Consider the following 23,020-nt stretch of genomic DNA (forward strand, 5'->3'; position numbering starts at 1 on the left):
GAACCCTGCAAGAATAAATAGACAACGTCAGGTTTATGCAAATTCATGTTTGTCGCGAGAAGAGGCAAAAGAAATTGATCAAGATCCGTGCTAGAGCTTGATATTGGCCAACGCTAGTCCTGGCTAATGCGTGAGTTAACAAATAATAACCAGGTACTTAAGTAGAGCTTAAGTGGCAAGAGTCTCTGGTCAGAAGACGTAAGGACGGGAACAATGAGACGGGCAAACATCTAAAGCGACTTGAGAGATGGTTGTTGTTTAAGTAAGCGAGATGGCTGCAGAAAAAGATCGACGAATAATCCTATTGGCGCATAATATCATGCGATTGACGCAGCTAAAGTAAACAGACTATGTACGATGGCTTCAGATGTACAGTTCAGAATGACGCAAGATTTTAGCTGGAACGTTGAGTGTGAATCTCACTATAGCGCGAGGATAGGTTATTAAGTCTTATAATGTATAAACGAAGCGTCAAATATCTTCCTCCTGTACCCTAAGATAGCAAGATTAATACTGGTTAGTATAACTATAAATAGTTCATAGTTGTGACAGATTATTGCCAATATGTTTGGCAACCAGACAGTTTCCCAGTCTCGAGCCTCAGTCTCGAGCCTTTCCAGGTCTTGTGTCTTTTTAGTCTCTTGAGTCTTTATAGCCTCTTGAGTCTTTATAGAGTCTCTTGAGTCTTTATAGTCTCATGAGTCTTTATAGAGTCTCGAGCCCCTCCAAGTCTTGAGTCTTTATAGTCTCATGAGTCTTTATAGTCTCTGGAGCCTTCTCAGGTCTTGAGTTTTTATAGAGTCTCTTGAGTCTTTATAGTCTCCTAAGTCTTTATAGTCTCATGAGTCTTTATAGTCTCTGGAGCCTTTTCAGGTCTTGAGTTTTTATAGAGTCTCTTGAGTCTTTATAGTCTCCTAAGTCTTTATAGTCTCATGAGTCTTTATAGTCTCTCGAGCCTTTCCAAGTCTTGAGTCTTTATAGTCTCTCGAGCCTTTTCAGGTCTTGAGTCTTTATAGTTTCTTGAGTCTTGCTCATCTTGCAGGTCATCCGGAAAATCTTGATCGTCTTTGGTATCTTACAAGTCTCGATCGTGCTGTGTCGTAGAAACGACGATCAGCCACTTTTGTTTCCGTTTATGTTGGAAATGGGCTGTGTGACGTCTTTTTGAAATCGTTCTTCCAGGCACAGAATTTTCTACCTCGCGTCACATTCGCAGCGTCCCAAGTAAATGAACGAAGCAAACAACAAGATACACCGTGTATAGTCGTAGCTGTAGAACCTCGACTGCGGCTAAAAAATCATTTCCACTCTGAGATTCTCAACTCTCAAACTCTTCTTCGTCCCAGGAATATGCAATATCCCGCATCAACACCTCCGAAACGATCGAGACTCGACAGACTGCGGAAGACCCGAGATCGGATCGAGACTTTCGAGCGTCTTGAGGTTCGGCAATGGCGATCGAAACGGTTCGAATTTGCCGGCAATTTCCGATCCCATTGCTAATCAGCTGACCCAATGAATCAGCTAATCGAGCCTCGATCGAACGCGGCGTATTGGTCCGGATGAAAAAAAGCTCGGAGCAGTTGGAATGTGGCAGCGCGCGCGCAAACATTTTAATTGTTGCCTTCCTCTCTGGCCACGTCTGCTCTTTTTCCCGGTGGCCGTCGCGACCAAAAACGCGGACGGATGTCGCGCGGTGAAACGGAGCCCGAATTCACGCACCGGCGAATACTTTCGAAAATGCGTGGCCGCTCAATCAAATCTCGCGAAATTCCTCGGCCGTGCCATAAAGGGATTGCCTCCATTCGCTTCATACCAGCGTGTCCCTGGCAGCCGGCGTTTTGCGAATCGTTCGACCGTCCAGCGCGTCGCCGCGCACGTTCGCTCGCTTTTCGTTCGTCCGACGAAGAATCGTCGCTGGTTCTCGTCGTCAACCATCGCGAAACATAGCAAAAAAGATTGAAACAGGAGAACAACGACGAGAGGGCGACTGCCGCTTGCGACAGTCATTAGACACTCGCCATTAAGTACCGCTACTGATTCTCATCTGCGTAGATTAGGCGATTAAGTTAAGCGAAGAAGGACGCGTCTGCGAATTTCGCCGAGGTCAAGTCGTCGCTGCCAGGTAGCACAAAATTGTCGATCCATATGTTCGTCAAGCGGCAGAATATTCGCATTGAAACTGAATATTATTTTGTTGTTTGAATTTATTTCTGGACCTACACTATGGGTGTGTTTGCACGCTTGCAGCAATCAGGTCGAATCATTACCGGTTTTATGGTCTTTTCAACGTTGTGATAGAAGAACGTTTCTCCGCTGTGAGTTCTTTGCTCAGAGCAGAGTCACTCGAAGTCAGCCCAACTTGATCGCTTAATTTCATTCGTCTTATCGTTCATTCTAGTTAACGCCAACTGGTGTTTTCTAGGATCAGAAATTCCAGGCCTAATTCTAAAAGATTTCTAGATTACCTGGCGAGATCAGATCAGAGGCGAAAGTCGGATCTACGAGCTTCGATCGATCTTTATACAGCTGAGATCGATGGCTGGTTGCTCGTCACCGAGAGTCACTTTTCTCGAGAATAACTTTCGATCGGATGCGGCTATCTGGATTCACAGGGCGGCGGGCAAAGTTGTGCACAGTGACGTACAAAGGAAAGTTTATGAAATAAGAAGTACGAAATGTAGAAGCTGCAACTTCTTCCTTGGCTAATTATTTAGCGTTGCGCGAGCGCTTTCAGCATATTTCCAACAAACTGAAATTTCGAAAAAGAAATTGAAGAATATTTCGCGACAAGCCAACGACCGATTCGCGTTAAAAAGGAATTCTCGACTTACTTGATTTTTTAATTGCTCCAATTCACACAACTTGATCAATCTGAACGAAGCTTTACGATCACCAGCAGTAACAAGCTTGCATCTGCACGTTATTGAAAGCGTCAGCGTTTACCCTTCGACCCTTCGTTTCGTATTTTTTCGTCCCTCGTCGATCGGCGTTCTTTCTCCTTTTTTGTCCCCTTCTTCTTTTATTTCACTCTTTCTCCATTTTGCTTATTCCTGATTGCTTTGTTGGGTTCATTGGGGGCGGAGGGGGGAGGGGCGACTCGAGTGACATAACTCTTGCGGGACTTTTTACAGCGTCCACTTTGAAGCTTGTTTTTCGCCAGTTTCAAGAGGCGTTTTGCGCGATCGCGGCAATTTTTACCGGCAAGTTGTGTCGCACTCTACATTCGCTGGTTAATCAGCCTGATGTGATGCGTATAACGAGACAAATCTACGGATATGCAAATGTTTATTATCGTATTTTTCCTTCCGCATTATCATTTGTGATCGATTAAGCTCTTTTAATTATACGAAGCTTCTTTCCTGCAAAAAATGGATCGCTTCTTTGCCAGAAAGATAGATTACGTTGACAAATGTATCGTAGGATTATTGACATAACGATCACGCTGAAATAGACTATTTAATTACAACGAAATTTTTATTCCACTGGAATTCCACAACTATGTAAACCTCCAGTATATTAAATATAAATTTTATCCATAAATACGCGAGAATTCTCATGTACTCAAATTTCCAGCCCTTTTCCATTACCTGTCCAATGTCATTAAAACCCTCCATCCGCATACCGGGTCGTCCACGAGCAATAGTCTCGCGTAATTTTTCATTTCTCCCACGTTTCTCTCGAAACTTTGCTTTCGATCAAACGAGAGAGGATCAGGGTAAGAAATAGCAACAAATACTATTGCACGATATTCTAGAAACTTGGAAATGTGTTCGAGAATTTTGGAAGATTTTTCCAAACGTGAAACAGCGTACAAATCCGAGCTGACAGAAGATAACACCGTCGCTTGAGAACGAATCTCTGTTTAGCAAGACGATTAACAAACTTCCTTTCCAACGATGATCTTCCAGCCAACGTTTACGTATTTCACGCTAATGGCAAAGCATTACGATTTACACTGAGAACTATAGCGATCTATCTTCCTTCTTCTAACTTACGCGCGAGGAAAAACAGAAAATTGGAACGCCTGAAATACGTGCACACGTGCAATCTATTCGTCACACATCGCCACTGTGTACAGAATTTTACATCTCTATGAACGCGACTGAGTGTTCGAAAGCTAAATAAAGATCACTTCGAATATTTCGCATAATCTTGTATTTGCGCGCGTTCTGTATATTTTTACACCTCTGATTTCCTCGTAAATGGATAGACGCGCGCAGCCTATTGACAGATATCGACGGACAAATCGTAGAGAAAAATACGGAAAACAGCAGACGACAAACTGCAGCTTAAAAACGGTTTGCAAGTCTTCTTTACGAAAGTAACGACAACTGGGATCCGCGTGAAAGGAATACGCAGCTCGCACGCAGCCTCAACACGGCACACGGCCAATAATTATCAAACTAATCAGACTTAATGCGACTGGTTGCGTGACGCAAGTCGAGTTACGCGACGCTTCGAGGAATCGACGATTTCCATCGCACGATGCGACCGCGAAATACATTTTCGCGGTACGATGCCATCGATCAAGGAATTCGCGCGAAAAATGGAAATATCAGCTTGTCCGAAAAGTGTCCTTCTTTCGCTGTTTTTCACAACGATGCAGCTTCGTACAGACGTGAAACCGAGTCTGTGAAATGATCGTACGTAACTCGACGAAATAATATAAAAGAAAGAAAGAAACTTTTCGGACGACCTACTACTCGCCTCGTTAAAAGTAAAATTCCGTACATTTTCTGAGAAGAATATCGAACGATATGTTTCAATCATCGCGAATGAAAAGTTGTAATTATCAGAGTAGAAAGCTTCGACTCGACGTTGTTCCCTATTTCGGTATTATATTTATCGATATTTTTTAATTACAATTATAATACAATTAACCGGCAACATATGTCACGTGAATTTTAATATCCATTGTCCTATCAAAATGGGAAATGTAAGTTACCGTGTAATTGTCCTGTAGTCTTTGTACAGTGCAGACACGTTTGTGAAATCCGCCATTCCAACAACAACAAGCTAATAAATACGCATTTCTGTCTTCGTTTTCCTTTTTCCATTTTCCATCCCTTTTCGTTCGAAAATCTGCCAACGCTTTCCAATTTCCTCGGTATCTTTTCTCAATATCAATTTAAAAAGTGTCACAAATTATTCCAAGTATCGTAATACCGTAATCAACCGCATAATAAAACTAAACGTAAACGCAACTTAAAGTGAACTATGCGAACGACATTTCAGCGCGGAAAGTAGACAACGTTGATAACGTGAAGTTCTCTAATGTTCACGCGTATTGCTATCATAGAAAAAGCTTCGAGTTCTGCATAATTTGATTAATATCCTGCTATCCTGCTATCGTCCGCGAGAATTGATTGTAATTTTAATAAATAAATAAAAAAAAGAATCCTGCTATCGTTGTCCTGCTATCGTTCCAACTTTGATAGAAGAAACCTAAATGCCCTTTGTCGATACATTGAAATCCGAGAAAAAGAGTCTACCGACGAAAAATCTCTGCCAAGCCGTTTCGCGAATGAATGAATTTTGAAATAAGTTGCGATCGCGTGTATCGTCGATTGAAAGTCGCTGAAGGCTTACAATTAGTTTGGTATGGCGAACCGATTCGATCAATGAATTTTCTCGCACGTTAATTTCACATCATCAACCGATTTAGTTAACGAACCTGGCGGAGCGTTAATCGTGCTCATTTTACATGGACGTACACGGAGACAAAGAGCAGGAAAACAAGAGGAACGAATGGAGCCGGAGACAATCGGCACCGCCGGGTTTATTTTAAATCGAACACGAGAAGATATCGCTAGCTGGATGGCTTTTATCGATATTACATATCGATTTTGGCAATGCTTCCTTCGATAGATGTAATTAAGCTCCGTGTAACGCTGTTTCCATTCGCTTTTTCAATCGTATGCTCGCGGTCTTGATAGCCGCTGTACACAGAGAACAAGCAGCTGCATTTGTATTTCGTTTGTCACAAGACGCGTTAACAGCGCTGAGATAGCCAGGCGAGTCGTTTCAAGCGCACAGTCTTTAGCGTAGTATTAAATTGCAAGGTGCGCAATTTTGGAGGGAAAAGACACGCTAAGTTGGAAGATGAGAATTTATGATACAAACCGATCGGTGGAAGATGCAGACGAGATGTTTCTTCGAGTAACTGCCAGTAATATCGTGCACGGAGATTATCGTCGACGACTGGAAAATTGTATTTCCAAGGAATTTTCAGAAACGAATTGAACAATCTTCTCGATGCCGAATATTTGGCCAATCGGCGAGAAGATCTCAAGATGTGCAATTTTTGAATTAGTTTGAAGGAAGCTCGTGCGTGACACGCTGTGTTATAAAGCACAACGTGGCGTAAAGGTATCGCGAAATACAGCGACAGCTTGTAAATGGTGTGCAATTAAAAAGTATGAGCTTTGTATGCGCATTGCGTGGATTGCTATGTGCATCGCATAGATGTAATAAACGTTGGCAGATATTAATAAAAATATGGTCTTTATATGCACACTGTATGTACTATGCAGGTATTTGCAATTGTGTGTACGTGTACGTGTAATATGACGTACCTTTTTCCCCGAGTATCTCTAGTTTCTGTCGTCTATTTCGCCACGTTATACGTCACAGATCGTCCTTGCCGCAAGAAGAAGAAAGAGCCGAATGAAATTTTAATTTTAATTACTCAGGACGATGCGATCTGTAGCTTACGGGAAGATTTCTCTGTCAAAAGCGTTTATTTTAACGGTGACACGAACCTAACGCCATGCGCAGGATTCTAGTGGATGCAGAGCAAGCCATACGGTGGTCTAAGAGCGCGAGATCAGAAAGAAGATATGATGAAATTTTTTTTTTTTTTTATTTATTTGTTGAATTACAATCAATTCTCGCGTTGAGAATTTTCAGTAATTTTTCTGACGTGGCGCAGTGGCATGGCTGTTTATTTACGATAAGTTAATACTTATTATAGATAGGTATAATTTATAAGTATTATAAGTAAGTGCATATGCTTAATTTGGATAATTAAATGTTGAAAATTAGTTTTGAAAAAGGTTTCATTTCGTGCGCCATACTTTAGTAGAATTCGTTTTAGTTTTGGTTTCAGTTCTTTGGATCTATCTACGATGCGCTGTTCCCAGGATCTGAATCATGGGCCAGATATCTGACTGTATGCACCTATGAGGAACAGCGAGTAATTCCAACGATTCCAATGAAAAGCTCTAAGAAATAGATGCACCTTGAAGAAGAAATATGCAAATCCAGTGACAGATATAATACAAGAGTTAACAACAAGTTACAGTACCACGCCAAAATAATAATTTACTCGTAATTCTCAATGAGAATTGATCGTAAAGGGTCTACGAAATAAACAAAAAATATTTCCGAAATAAAAAAACGACCCTCCTTTCGGTCACCTCGAAGAGGATATTCCACTGGAGGTGGCTATGCGCGTATTATTTAGCGATTGAGTTAGAAAAATTTGCCAAATGTCCAGATGGACAAATTGTAAAATACAAAATACTTTCGACTTCGGTAAAAATGTCAAAAATGTGTAAAAAGACTGCGAACTAGAGGAAAATTGAAATATTCCAAGGGATGCACGCTACTCCGCAGTATTGCCAGCAATCAACAAAATAAATTGCTTCTATTTCGGGAAGATAATCCATTGGTAAATAAATAAATAAATGCTGGAAATAAATAAACGAGCTTTTAACAGATACCGTGCTTCAGAGAAACGGATAAAGCGTCTAACCCAGAGATGATCCTCTAATTATCTTGGTCCGCTGACATTTTCAAGCGTCCGCTGCTATCGCGATCAACGTCCCTCGGAGTTTCTGCTCGATGACAGCCCTCCGTCATTGCTTCTTCTTCATCGAAAGATAAGAGCCGCGTAGAATAAATAATATCTGGCCGTGGTTGGCGTTAATGAAACGCTTTCAATGAAACTTACGCGTGCAGGCCGGCTCTCTGTTACTTCTTCGACCAATCAGCGGCTGTTTATTCCGTTGCAAACAAACTTGAACGTGACTCGCGACTACGTCCGCCGTGGATGGTGTGGCAGGATTTTTCCCTGAAACCAAGTTACGTGATATATTTTACGAACAAAGATAAGGGAGAAAAAAAGCTGTACAAACACAGCACAAGAAATAAATTCTTTGTTTGCTATTTATAATGCGAGAAATATTCATTTCGAAATGTTTACCATTTACCAATGGGACAAATTGTAAATGCAAACAACCGAAACAAAGTGACAAGACGACAGAGATTAAAAGAAGCTGCTTTCCCTTTCGTGTCTCGAAAATAAAGACGCGTCAACCCACCGTGTGCGCGTCTTTCGTTCAAAACTCTGTACGAGCTCGCACTTCTTTCTGACCATTTTCCCATTCTTTTTATTGTCTGCGTTTGTGCAACATATCGCACGATAATACCAGCGATATAATTCCAATAATCAAGTGTTGCTACGTATATGTATATCATATGTATCAGCTAATATATTCACAGAGGTTTTCTTAAGCTTTCCCTTTTATTTTCCATATACCGCGCGGCTCGTCCGATGAGAGACATTTGGCGTATCGTTTTAACAGTCACGAAAGGGGAATCTGTTGTTAGAAACAAGTTGCTTAACACGGCAGGAATCGCAGTCCATGTGATTATTAATTATCGTGCGCGATTATTGCGCTGGCGGGCGCAGGATAGCCGTTAACGAACGGTCGTGAAAAATCATACGGGCAAACATATAGAGACGCGGTGCAAATATTACGGAAATTTATTTTTGACGTAAACACCTTTCACGCAAACATTTCGGGAATTTGTTTTCGATAGCAGCGCGGCCCACGACCGACCCCTTTTCCGAGTTCCATATACACACACGGTGAATTCATTTGCCTGCGATAAACTGAATAACTCGATATTTTATTGGGTTCCATGTAACGCAAATTTGTCGAGAGGATCGAGCTGGTCGAGACCTCGACACGCGACCCGTCCAACGGCGAAAAATTGCGCGCCGCCGAAACCCGGAAAATTAGACGATGGAATTAGAGAAGCTTCTTGGACCGTAACCAGGCGCTCGTTTCCGCTTTTCCATTTTTCTCGGCTCTAAACGATTTTCACCAAAGCGTTTCACCTCGCCAGTTAAATATTCCGATACGAGTGCGTATAATACGTTGGCTAGTTTTATCGCAAGCGACAGATCATCCTTTGGTACGTAAAACAAGCGTGAAAGCCCTTGTATCCTTCGATCAGAACGAAACAAACAAAATAAACGATATAACAAGGGGAAGGAAAAAGGAAAATTGTTCCTTTTATTAAATTGGAATTAAAAATCGCGCACGATGACGGCCACGAGGAGCTTCGAAATTACTTGAAGCTCGCTCGACATTTTGATAATTTCTTATTCATCTTTTAAAGTTGCATCAGTTAACTGATAAAACTATACGAAGTTTAATTGATATACTAAAACGTATTTCCATAGGTTTGGAGAAGATTACGTGAATAGAATCGATGGTGATTTTGTTACTCGTTGCACGCTGTATCTCGTTCATCGCTGCTCCTTTTATTCATTTTTTAACGATCTTTCATCCATATGTTTCTATCAAATTCTTATTGCTATCAACATCCGAATGGTTTCATCGATATATTTACGAGTTGATGTTAATAAGTTATTACGATTGGTAATATAATTTGGTTAAAGAATTACCAATAGATTATTTCTAACTTTCTTTTTTCATTTGGTGCACTATTTACAATCAATTCCCATTGAGAATTCTAAATAAAATTCCTAACTTATCGATATCAATTTATAAATATGTCGATAAAATCGCTAAGATATTGATAAAGGAAATAGGAATATCGATATAATAAATATATCGGTAAAATCATTAAGATATTGGTAAAAGGGATATGAATATATGTAAAAATAAGAATGGCAATATAATAAATATATCGATAAAAAAATATTACGATATTTAACATATTGATAGCATCTCTACTTTGTAAGCAAACTGGGTCGTTCAAATGATGCTTGATTTGTTCACTATCTGAATATTCTACCTCTTCTGAGCTTTTAAACGATCTGAAACAATTCCAAGATACCAATCATTGTTTTTAGTTGGTAACTGGTATTTTATGATGGCACGATACTTCCAGTAATGGAACGGACATGATAGTTATTTATGGGATTTCTACGTATGTAACTGTTTAACACCTGGTCTAAAACGAACAGTTACGGTAAATTACATGGAGTGAGCTGCGCGAAGCGTTGCAAAACCGTTGCAAAGTGAGAAAAAGATGGGCTTCTTTTTAATTAAAATGGAACATGGAAAGATTGAGTTCGAGTGAAACAGATGTAAACTCTCGCAGGAACAAAGATATCTCATTGGATAATTTTTTTCTTAAAGTGGCGCATTCTGTTGTTTGGACAGCCGTTAGCGAATAGTAAAATTTATTTGGAAATGTTACGACGCCGTATACACTTTTCGCGCGACATCGAAAAATAACAAAGGCAAATACGCTCTGAATTAAAGATAGTTTTATTAAATGTATATTTGTCAAGTTTTTATTTCCATATACACGTGTCTGTATGTTCGTATCGTTTAATTTCTTTATTCTTGCACGATTTTTACGTTGCATTTTGTTGCAATAGAAAATTCGTGTAGATAAATTTCATCGTCGCTGAGACCAAACAAAATAAACTAATTACGCGCGTCAATCTAATTAATCAGTGCATAAGTAGCGCATTAAATAGGATTTTATTCGAGCAATGGAAATGTGTGAGTTGTAATCATTTTTTTTTTGCCTCGTATGTGTGACTCATAGTATTGAATAACTCAAGAACACGATTCCCTAACTATAGGTGCACGTCGAGCAATACGTTTACACAAAGAGTAACATTGATACTTAATTACTTGAAACTAATATTTATTGCCCTATGCGCGTTTTATTGCAGCACAGCTCGTGATATAAATACGATCATTAAAATGAGCAGCATCAGCGATTTGGAAAGGACGCAATAAATACTCTGGTAAATGTCAAACGCGACTTATACTTCAGCTGCAATAGTAATTTACGAGCTACCGTGTTCCCTATGTGTTAAAACTTATTGTTTTAAACGTTGTCGTAAGAAAAACTGGAAAATGAAATTCTTCTCATGGAGGAAGATAATACGTGAAGATTTTCAACAACATCGCAACAGAATAATACAATAACGCGTTCTAACAGCTGACAAAACTGTACAACACAGATTATTCAGTACAGCATGTAGTTTTGATTGTTTTAAATATTGCAAGAAAAAATTCAGGAAACAACTTTCTTCATGGCAAATGACTAAATGATAAAACAACTTTTACAACGCGGATTGTTCGTCACAGGTTGTTTTCCTTTATTGCTCTAAATATTATCGTAAGAAAGAATTAAATGGATCCAGCAATATGATAACAGAAGGAGCGCATGTCTTGTTTTAAATGTTGTCGTGAGAAAAAATTCAGGAAACAACTTTCTTCCATGGCAAATGACAATATGCGAAGATTCTCGAGAATAAAACAACTTTTACAACGCGGATTGTTCGTCACAGATTGTTTTTCTTTATTGCTCTAAATATTATCGTAAGAAAGAATTAAATGGATCCAGCAATATGATAACAGAAGGAGCGCGTGTCTTGTTTTAAATATTGTCGTAAGAAAAAATTCAGGAAACAACTTTCTTCCATGGCAAATGACAATATGCGAAGATTCTCGAGAATAAAACAACTTTTACAACGCGGATTGTTCATCACAGGTTGTTTTCCTTTATTGCTCTAAATATTATCGTAAGAAAGAATTAAATGGATTCAGCAATATGATAACAGAAAGAGCGCATGTCTTGTTTTAAATGTTGTCGTGAGAAAAAATTCAGGAAACAACTTTCTTCATGGTAAATGACAATATACGAAGATTCTCGAGAATAAAACAACTTTTACAACGCGGATTGTTCGTCACAGTTGTTTTAACTGTTGTTGTTTTGTTGTTGTTGTTGTTTTCCTTTATTGCTCTAAATATTATCGTAAGAAAGAATTAAATGGAAATTCCTTTTAGAAGATAAGCAATATGATAATAGAAGGAGCACATGTCTTAGTTGATCAAACTGTAGAGACCAGCTTGTGCAGCGCAGATTATTCGCTGCAGTGTTTAATTTATTATCACGTGCTTAGAATCGCAGAAACTTCCTCGTACTATAAAACGCGTCGTAAGGGAAACAGAAACAACGAAACTGCGGAGTAAATAGCCATCAATATGCACAATCAGCGTGGATCTCTGCTCGGAATAGCAACTTATCATCCTTTTTATCACTCGTTCTTACTCATACGGAACTATCAATAGTTTTATCGTCGTGCACGCCACACTGAACGATATTTCTGAAATCTTACTAAATCCCATTATATCATTTCGATAGTAAACTGTGAATTAAAAATATATACCATGTAGCTTCGTGTCAGGTTTCGTACCGTATAGATACGAACAAAATTACTATTTGACGAATCAGTAAATTTTGCAAACTGTGTCCCCGAACGAATTGCAAAGTACATGGAAAATAGAGAAAATAAGATGGCTATAAATCATAATTCAAACTCCATGAAACTGGATCGATCGTGTTAATAACGTCATGAGCCAAATAAGCGCGATCGCTCCAATTTCTGTAGATCATTTTGCTAATTGTAATGGTAACGTTTCCCGATACGAAATTTAACTTGTTCTCGCAAATGAACATAAAACGTATTAACAAAATACATCGCGAAATACATCTATTTCAATTTTCCCAAAGATGTTGATTCGTATCAGCAATTACGTTATATCGGCTCGATCTAAGTGCAGATTAATTCTACTGTATCGTATTCTAATTTTACCGTACACGATATATGTTCAACGCGTGCTATTTATTCCAGTTTCATCGTTTTCCTGCTTCGCCTTTTTTTCATTCTTATCGCTTACGAGAGAAACGTTAGCGACGAACGTGAATACACTGCATACGTATATTACGTACGTAACGTTAAAAAAAAAAATAATAAAAAACCAGTTCGTCGCTTGTGTTAGAAGGCTCGCAGTTCTTGGACTTTTTTTCAACAGACAAACCCGGCTGACTGCGTGTAACCGATTATCGCGTAACCTCGCAAACATGTGAAATCACTAATTATGTACTTTCTAGATGGTCGCTAATGGCTTTATCGTTAATGGCGCCGCCTTAAAATAAACTCGTGAATAAATAAACAAAGAGTCGCGGTTTGCCGAATCGACCATAAGCCGCGCGAGCGCTGAGAATTTTTCTGCCAAATGATAACCCCATGTCCAGTCGTGGTGGCGGCCATTTTGTTAACAGACCGTGATATGACGTCACGTGGCCTACATGATAACCTCGCTTTTGCCTTCCAACGATAGCCCGTTTCTTCGCGCTTTCACGCTGATATTTTATTACCAAGCAAGAATCATCGCTTGGAAAACGTCTGATGGACGGAGAAACGGTGGAAAAAATTGCCCGCTCAAGCGGCGAGTTGCTGCGCCACTGGTGATAACCTTGGCGGGAAATTTGAACGCCAAGCGTCGTGATTCCCTCGTAACGTTAAAAATCAAGGATGAAATTCGATTGAAATCGTATTTGGATGTATCGAAGATCGTGTTACGATGAAAATTAGACTCGAAAACTCGGTAAGAGAAAGTTCGAGTTATCGTCGCTTTTCGAGCGGACAGGGACTAGATGGCAGGAATAGGAAAATCAATTGCGCGGCTTTATGAGTGACCATACACGCGACCATTAGTAGTCTAGGATAGCTGAACTGGTTTCTTCGTCTCGTGGATCTGTAAAAATACCTCTTAAACGTATCTACTGGGTGGTAAATATCTTTAAATGGATAGAAACGATTTTGATGTATAATTAAACGATTACATAGTAGAGACAGAATTAATAATTCGTAATAACAAGTATCGTTATCCAGGTATTTTCCGACAGACGAAAATAATTCTCGCATAAAGCAAATGTAATGGAACGATCGGTAAAATGACGAGTAAAAGTAGAATTAACAATTTGTAATGATAATCGATTGCTTGTTAGATGCTCGTTACACGATTTATTACACGAAAATCTGTACACATGTGAAAGAGCTGGCGGAAGTGGCACTAAAAAGATGTTGATATCGCGATCTCGTTACGATCCTCCACAACCTTTGAAACGTGGAAAACGAAGCGCAGAGCGAAATAGAAAAACCGATGAGCTTGTAACTCGAACTAACTATTATTGACTTCGACGATTCGCCTGGGAAACTACTCGAAAACTATCCGTTTCCGTTTCACGAATTCCCGTCGTTTCTGGTCAAATATTAAAACGCGCTAAAATCCCTGAAAAGCGTTCCGGCTCGACGCGGTCCTACGAATACGAAATTATCAGAGGCAAGTAGATGAGATATCGACTTCTCTGTGTCCATCGGCGACTACCTCGCGACTTTTCATAATACGATTCGCCATTTCTGCGTGAATATTACAATTTCACAGCAGTGGCTCGCTGGTCATCCTTAATTGCGAATTTCTTCTCTATCGCAGTTCAATTTCGCATCAAGTACAAGCTTATTGGCGACAACAGAAGAGAATCTGCTATGTATACGTGCGAAATATTAGTATTACATTACACGATATTTATCGAGAAATCTGGCTTTCTTCGTAATTTTATCGACAACATCAGCAAATTTCATTTAACGTCATAGAACCGCTGATATTCGAGATCGATCGCATAAGAGGAAAAAGATCGACACGATTTTTCCTATTCTTCTGCCATTCTTTTCAAGATTATTGTTTTTCTCCGTTCACGTTACCATTCTATTGCTTCTGGTCTATTTCATAATCAAGTTCAATATTCCACAGCCACGTTCCATGTACGTAGGTTCGATGTTAAAGAAAATTAAGTTTCTCGTATATTCGTAAGGTTCGATTCAAACAAACTATGTAACTTCATTGTCGCGTTTCATTGCTTCCAATTGAACGACGACTACCGATACCGATAATATCGATGCTTATAACTTTATTCCCGCTACCGTGTGCATCGATATTCCACCACCTACCTATCAATACGCATCGATGCCAAATAATCGATACGATTCAGTTTGTATCGTCATCGCTCGATCTCGTCCAAGTAAACGTTCCATCCGCGATGCCGCGATGGCGAAGAACTATGAAAATCGATGAGCGACCGTAACTACAAGTGACTATTCGCGGAATCATCGTCCGCCGGTGGAGGAAGGAAGACGGTTGCAGGCAGCAGCTGAAGAATCGAGACCGCTGCGCAGAAACCGCGGCGGCGGTGGCGGCGGCATCGTCGTGGCCTCATCGACCTAACCTACTTTAGCCGAGGGACGCCTGCACGAGGGCGACGGTGGCGCCGTCGCCCGAGGACGTCCGACGGCGACGCCACAAACTGTGTATATCTAACGGCCGTTCTCCAACGTCCTCGTATCAAGCTCCACCTCCTCTTTCTCCTCGCTCTCCTCTCCGCTCTTCCTCTCCAGCTCGCAGTGTCTCTCCTTCTCTTTTTCTTTCTCTTTTTCCTTTTCCTTTGCTCTCGCTCACCTACTCGCGCTCTCACGTTCGCTCGCTCTCTCTCTCCCTCTCTATCTTTCGCTGCTTTTCCTTCGCGCTCCTCGTCCACCCTTCCCTATATATACGTCAGTACGTATGGCCTGGCCGCTTTTTCACCCTAATCGCGACGACCGAAAGCACGGCGACCTTCTTCCCCGTAGCCAACCGAATGGACGACGATTCTCCAGGAAGCGGAGACCAGGAGTTTGCCAACGATCGACGCAAGCCGATGGATGTTCCGGACGGCAGTTTCGCCTGGGTTGGCCAGCGTGGCAACGATTCCATCGACCAGGTGCAAGATCCGCGTTAAGCCAAGATTTTCGCATTGACAATTGGTAGTCTGCGTGGTGTTTGTCGCGCGATTGGATTGGCAGAATTTGGTGAGGCGATTTCAACACTTGAGATAATCGAGGAAATCGTCCGTCTTTCGGTATCTCCAACAATGGATTCTGAAAGTGAATGTTCGAGCACCAGATTGTTACTTTCATCGTTGTTAATAAAATTGTACTATTTGACGAGAAGAACAAGTCGCCATCTGAGGATCCATGAAACCCTAATTTTGCCCCTAAACGATACGCTGTTCGAGACTCTTAAAGACCAAAGCCAAATGGTAAAGACCAAAGCTGAATGGTAAAGACCAAAGCTAAATGGGCATAGCCCGTAGCAGATGATCGGGCCAAACGTAAGTATCACGGGCATAGCCCGTTGTGCGACGATCGGGCCAAATATATAATATATAATAGCTTGTTTACGTTTTCGGTCCAAAATTCTCGAACGTTAATAATTAAATGGCAAGTGGCCAACAATCTTCTATTTCTAATTAATTGCCGTATCAGCCTTCCATCAAACCGATGATAGATACGTAGTATCCAAACTTAATGTTCAAAGAGATATTGCCAGCTGTTTGATCGTAAGATACTTAAGTAGGCAATATACGCGAGCTACTATGAATACTATGCATTGAGCACGTAATTCTGTATCGAGTACTGTACGACGTATCGATTGAGTATATCGTACGTACAACAACAGTAATATTACGTACAACGTATTGGTATTAATTTGTTTTAATAGATTCTTCTCATGGTAGTATTAATATCATTCGACAGACTTAAGAAAAATTAGTTAAAACGAAGTAAAAAGGGAATTAAAATTTGCACGAATTACTATTCGACGAGGGATATTTTCAACTACGTGTTATTCGTTAACTTTACACGAGTACAAAATTCTCACAGATGAATAATCTGTCGCACAATCTGGGTCAATTATCACGCGTTTCGTACAAACTCATCGGATATCCTATACTTACGAGTGCAAGAGTACTCACGTACGTACTTATAATTTATGCCATTCATATTTATCGAGCAATCTGTACGAACTGTAATATTCAAGCAGTCGATGAATCCTGTTAATTCTGACCGATCTTCATTTCGGTCAATTATAATGCTCATGAACCTCGAATAATAGAAACTTAGCGACCAAACTCTGTAATTTCATGCGACTATGCATTTTCAAACTTCTTTCAGCATCTCATTAAAGAATCGATGGATCTTGTTAATTCCAACCAGTCGATTATAACACTCATCGAACCCGAGAATAAAGCAAACTTAATTTTAAAACAGGATAACAAAATCAAAGCTTCCTATAAATTGCGTCTAATCTCCGTCTCGATCAATCGACATACTCGTTAACTTGTGACCAATTAAAATATACTCGACGATCTCGAGACTCGATCGTGAAAGAGGATGAGCCGAACGCGACGAGTTCACGAATTTCCTCGAATATTTCCTTCTAGTCCTACGCTACAGTAATAAATCCTTTTCTTTTCTGTTTCTTCTTTTTTGTGTGTGTGTGTGTGTGTGTGTGTGTGCGTTATCGAGAGTAGAATAGTCCAAGTAGAATGGCGTCGCTTCGGTCTGCGACGTTCCACGTTACGTAATACGGTCGGGTCTGCGTGAAAATCTCTGCCAAGAACAAAGAACATTGACTCGTTGGCTGGCTCGTATCTTCAACGCCACACGTATCGAACTGGACAGGCTCTCGGTTATTTAGACGTCCAACGACGAGCGTACAAGTTCACGGAAGTTTCGCTTCACGGCGCGGATAGCATGCAGACTGATCAACCTGCGGCGTTCCTGCTTTACCCCGCGTCATTCTCCGCTTCCAGCACATTAAATACGACGAAACGAACCGCTGACTCACAGTGAATCACCGATCCTAGGCCTTGCGGCTGCGAGGGGATGATCCGCGGACATTCCGCGCGCATCGCAGGAATTAACAGAGCTCATAGATAACTGATAAAACACGATGAAATGGAACGAAGTACATAATACGTAGCGTAGACGTGATACTTGTTCGTTCTATGGCTTTCTCTGTTATTCTTTCTTCGGATTCAGAAGCGTTTGTCTGGATGAATGATCGTACGTGTTAGGAACGTTAGGGAACTCTCATTTGACTGTTACAGGTAAAAGGTGGGCCCCCGGAATCATCAGAAATGGCACTGCGTTTGTTGCTAGTTATCGATAGGATTGTTATATATTTTTTCTTCTTATCGTATGTGATTATCATTTCGTTGCGATTATGGGGAAAATATAGCACATTTATTATTGCTTAGTCCGTGCCCTTCGGCTTTGGCTTCTTATATGTCTACCTCCGCTCTTATCCACTTTACTATATCGCACTTCCTTAATTATTCCGTCTCTAAAACTATGGCAACTTTTGGGCTTTTGCCTCCTTGCTGTGCTTATCGTCGTTCCTCTCCGTCTTGTATTGCCTTTCTCTTCTCTATTATCGTTTTTAGTTCCATTAGTCCTTCTGCAGTCTCGTTTAGTATTTTTTCTGTGTCCTTTGGTCCTCCCGTTATTTCGCATTCTTCTATTACATGTCTCAGATCTTCTTCTTTCCTTTTGCATACCCTGCACCTTTTTTCTTCCTCTTCTTTCCAGCATTCCCTTGCTTTGGTCTTGTTTGCACATCCGAATCTTGCTAATATCTTTCCGTCCTTCCACTTCATCCTCCCTTCTAAGTATTTTGGTGACTCTTCTTTGGCGATTTTTCTGTAGTGTTTGTTATATTTGGATTCCCTTATCCTTTCCCCCCTCTCTTCTGCTTCTCTCTTTCTTCTTTCTTCTTTCTTCTATAATTTGGTCCGCTGTCATCCTACCTTGCTCTTCTCTTGCTTCCAGCTGTGTCCCTCCATTTCTCACCTCTTCTAGTCCCTTCTTTCTCTTTCTTGCCATTTTCCCTTCTTGGCTATTTCCCTAGTTTCTCTCTCTTTCCTTTATGCACTGCTTCACTCGTTCCTTTTCTCACTCTATGGCTTTCCCTTCATACCTTGCTGCTCTTCTTAATGATTTTTCTTTCCATTCTGTTAGCTTGCATTTTTCTATCGATATATAATTAAGATATAGCACATATTTACCGAGGAGAAACGCCATCCAGCGGTATGCGGGACGAAGAAAGAAGATGAGAAACGTAGACGATAAATCAGACGAGAAAACAAAATGGATAAAGATAATTGAGAACATTTATTACGAGTAACAACTGCTGGCAACGATCAAGTCCGTTTTAGAATCGTAGAAAATATCAATTTTGTTATCAAGCTCGTCGACCGACATACGCACTCGATTAACAGGATTAAATTTACCGTAAGAGGCACGCTGCTGTACAAAAAGCGTAAATGGAAGGTCCGCGAGGAGCATAGATTTTAAACTATTCGAGCATTCCCGCACGATTTATGCCACCATTAAAGACGTTAAGAAAAAAGCAAGATGTCACACATATGGTGCGCCTTTGCTCCACGGTTAACAAGTTCAAAGTAGAAGGAATAGTCGTACGCGTATAGTTTTTCAAGTGAAAAGACACGAGACGAATCATATCAATCGCTCTAATGGCTTATCAGCAGATGATGAGAAGGTTCGTGTGTTTAAGTGTAAGCTTAACACATTTGAATATATTTTTTGGATGAACAGACCAGTACATAGCGTGCAAAATATGAAATTGAATTAAACGAGTCTACTTGTTATTAACATTGCTTTTAAATTAATTTATATTACTACGAGTTGTTAAATAAACACTTCAAGTTTTATGATCTCTTCACGTTGATATGATAAACAGACAGCAAGTGTAGGTAAAGCAAACGTAAACGTAAATTTACGTACATCTTCGTAAACATCCGTAATCTACTAATTGTCTAATTTCATTGATTCCAACTGATCGCATTATTGCGTGAAAACTATCGCTAACAAGTCATGACTTCCGTAATAGCAAGAACAAATTTCAATGCAGCTTCCGTTCCTTCAGTTCTACCAACGTGAACGTGAATTTACATACGTCTTGATAAACATCCGCGATCTATCAATTGGCTAATTTCATTGATTCCAACTGATCGCGTTATTGCGTGGAAACAATTGCTAACAAGTCATAACTTCCGTAATAGTAAAAACAAATTTCAATGGAGCTTTTATTCTACCAACGTAAACGTAAATTTACGTACATCTTAGTAAACATCCGCAATCTATCAATTGTCTAATTTCATTGATTCCAACTGATCGCATTATTATGTGAAAACTATCGCTAACAAGTCACGACTTCCGTAATAGCAAGAACAAATTTCAATGGAGCTTTAATTCTACCAACGTAAACGTAAATTTACGTACATCTTCGTAAACATCCGCAATCTATCAATTGGCTAATTTCATTGATTCCAACTGATCGCGTTATTGCGTGGAAACTATTGCTAACAAGTCACAGCTTCCGTAATAGTAAAAGCAAATTTCAATGGAGCTTTAATTCTACCAACGTAAACGTAAATTTACGTACATCTTCGTAAACATCCGCAATCTATCAATTGGCTAATTTCATTGATTCCAACTGATCGCGTTATTGCGTGGAAACTATTGCTAACAAGTCACAGCTTCCGTAATAGTAAAAGCAAATTTCAATGGAGCTTTAATTCTACCAACGTAAACGTAAATTTACGTACATCTTCGTAAACATCCGCAATCTATCAATTGGCTAATTTCATTGATTCCAACTGATCGCGTTATTGCGTGGAAACTATTGCTAACAAGTCACAGCTTCCGTAATAGTAAAAGCAAATTTCAATGGAGCTTTAATTCTACCAACGTAAACGTAAATTTACGTACATCTTCGTAAACATCCGCAATCTATCAATTGGCTAATTTCATTGATTCCAACTGATCGCGTTATTGCGTGGAAACTATTGCTAACAAGTCACAGCTTCCGTAATAGTAAAAGCAAATTTCAATGGAGCTTTAATTCTACCAACGTAAACGTAAATTTACGTACATCTTCGTAAACATCCGCAATCTATCAATTGGCTAATTTCATTGATTCCAACTGATGTCATTATTGCGTGGAAACAATTGCTAACAAGTCATAACTTCCGTAATAGCAAGAACAAATTTCAATGCAGCTTCCGTTTCTTCAGTTCTACCAACGTGAACGTGAATTTACATACGTCTTGATAAACATCCGCGATCTGCTAATTATCTAATCGCAATCTACCAGGCTGGTTGGGAAAAAAAACAAGCAAAAATTGTTAACAAGTCACAGCTCTTTCGTAATATCGAGAAGAAATCTCCGTTCGGTTTCCGTTTCTTCGATTCCACCAACGTAAACGTGAATCTACATACGTCTTGATAAACATCCGCCGCAATCTGCTAATTATCTAATCGCCTGATCCCCAAGCGATCGCAATTTATCGAACCAGTTGGCGGCAGCAACGAAAAATTGCCAACGAGTCGCAGCTTCCGTAATATTCATAACTATCTTCAACAAATGCAACAACATCTCGTCGTAATTAGCGGATATCACGCGCGATATCGATAACAGGTGTCGAAACAGGTAGCTGCACCGAGAAATCGAGATTCCAGAACGGCGATCTCGGTCAGTCCTGTCGTATCTTTCTACCACGGGCATTAAGTTGCGCTGCGACTGGCCAGTTAGAAAACGCGCGATCCAGGCGCGCCTTCTCTTGCAGCTAACGCTTGAGTCATACCGTGAATCACATACTCCACGATCTATACACATCCGGCGGTGTGCCGTACGCTCGCAACGGTTTCTCAGGCGAGTTAATTTCAGTCGGTATCGCCAGAGTATTTTATAGAGAGCATTAGCGTTCACTGTTCGACCAACGTACGTGTTTTTCCTCTTTCGTTGGTTCGTGTCAGAGCGACGAACGGTGGTTCGATCGTTCGACGTTCTTGTACCAGCGTGAACGTTACTACGAGTCCCGTTACCGCTATTTTTTTCTTTTCTTTTTTCTTTAGGGGCCTTCCAAAGAAACGTTTCGGTCACGGTCGAAAGTGGAGGAATCGAGGAACGTTCAAAAGAGAAAGAGTTTTTACGTGTCTATGCCTTGTTTGGTTTGGTTCGTTTTAGTTTTCCGATTTATCGCTAGTTCGAGATCCTTTGATTCGTCGATAGCTACGACGACGAAAATCGTCAATTTCATTCGGTGTAATAAATGAATGTACTGTGTATAGATAAATGTAATGCGTGAAATCTTTTATTCCTGATGTTCTTATTACAAATCCTAATTGTTTCAGGGTCGACAGAGAATTTTGTGGAAATCTATGTCAAAGTTTGCTGTAAAAGTGAGAAAGTGGTCGTGAGAAAAGAACTGATCTGAGCGAATTGGCAAAAGAAAAGCGGTTGTCTCGCTGATCGCGGTTGCTAATTCCAACAAAATTAAAAATGCAGATACAGATATTTTTTCAATTCAAATATAAGAAACCTTTTTTCTAAACTCCGGTCTTAATAAACATTATTAAGAAGAAAAATTGAATTCTAAAAAGTATAACTGTTCGTTAGGTTTCCGTTTCTGGGGGAAAATAAGCGTTGTATTGGCAAAGATTGGTACAATTGCAATATATAAAAATGGGTTTATTCCTCGATAAAACTATTCCTTCGTTTCTCGTTGATCGATAATAGTTTCGTAGAGGTCAGCGACTATTTTTAATTTCGAATATATCTCAGCTTTCTGTATTCGATTCATCGCTAACTTGATTTTAAATTGCTTAAATTCAAGTAACGTGAAACGCTTTTGTCAGCGCGAGGCTAATTAACCAGAATCGATATTCTAAAATATTACAGGATATTACAATATTACTATATATTAAATTATTTTATCGTACGTGCCCTGTCTCTCTATCTATTCCACGTTAAACCAGATTTCATTTGAAATTTCATCGCTTTCCAGTCTTTCGGTTGCGAGCGACGAATTGAACAATTGCGATCGATCGAGCAAATTAGCCAGGTGAAATGAAAAAGCACGTTGGTGAACAAATAAATTCCAACCTTCACGCCTATTCCTTAACACATTCTCAAGAAATCGAGAAGTACAATCATCTGGAAATTTAGTTTTACGTTTATAAACCAGTACACAGCCAAGAGTGAAACAT

At 40.0% G+C, this 23,020-nt stretch overlaps 1 long non-coding RNA gene across 1 annotated transcript in view; it reads right to left on the bottom strand.

Annotated features, from left to right (window-relative positions):
• Positions 1-3,095: 3,095 nt before the first annotated feature.
• Positions 3,096-23,020, bottom strand: part of LOC117239068 — a 53,203-nt gene continuing 33,278 nt past the window's right edge. Inside the window, exons 2-4 of the long non-coding RNA XR_004494347.1 lie at positions 7,958-8,077; positions 7,760-7,874; positions 3,096-3,270 (exon numbers count right to left, since the gene is read on the bottom strand). This is a non-coding gene — a long non-coding RNA (uncharacterized LOC117239068). The remainder of the gene's footprint in view (positions 3,271-7,759; positions 7,875-7,957; positions 8,078-23,020) is intronic.

The sequence above is a fragment of the Bombus vosnesenskii genome, unplaced genomic scaffold (assembly GCF_011952255.1).
Source record: "Bombus vosnesenskii isolate JDL3184/JDL3185 unplaced genomic scaffold, Bvos_JDL3184-5_v1.1 scf7180000013883, whole genome shotgun sequence".
In the NCBI taxonomy this organism is placed as follows: Eukaryota; Metazoa; Arthropoda; class Insecta; order Hymenoptera; family Apidae; genus Bombus; species Bombus vosnesenskii.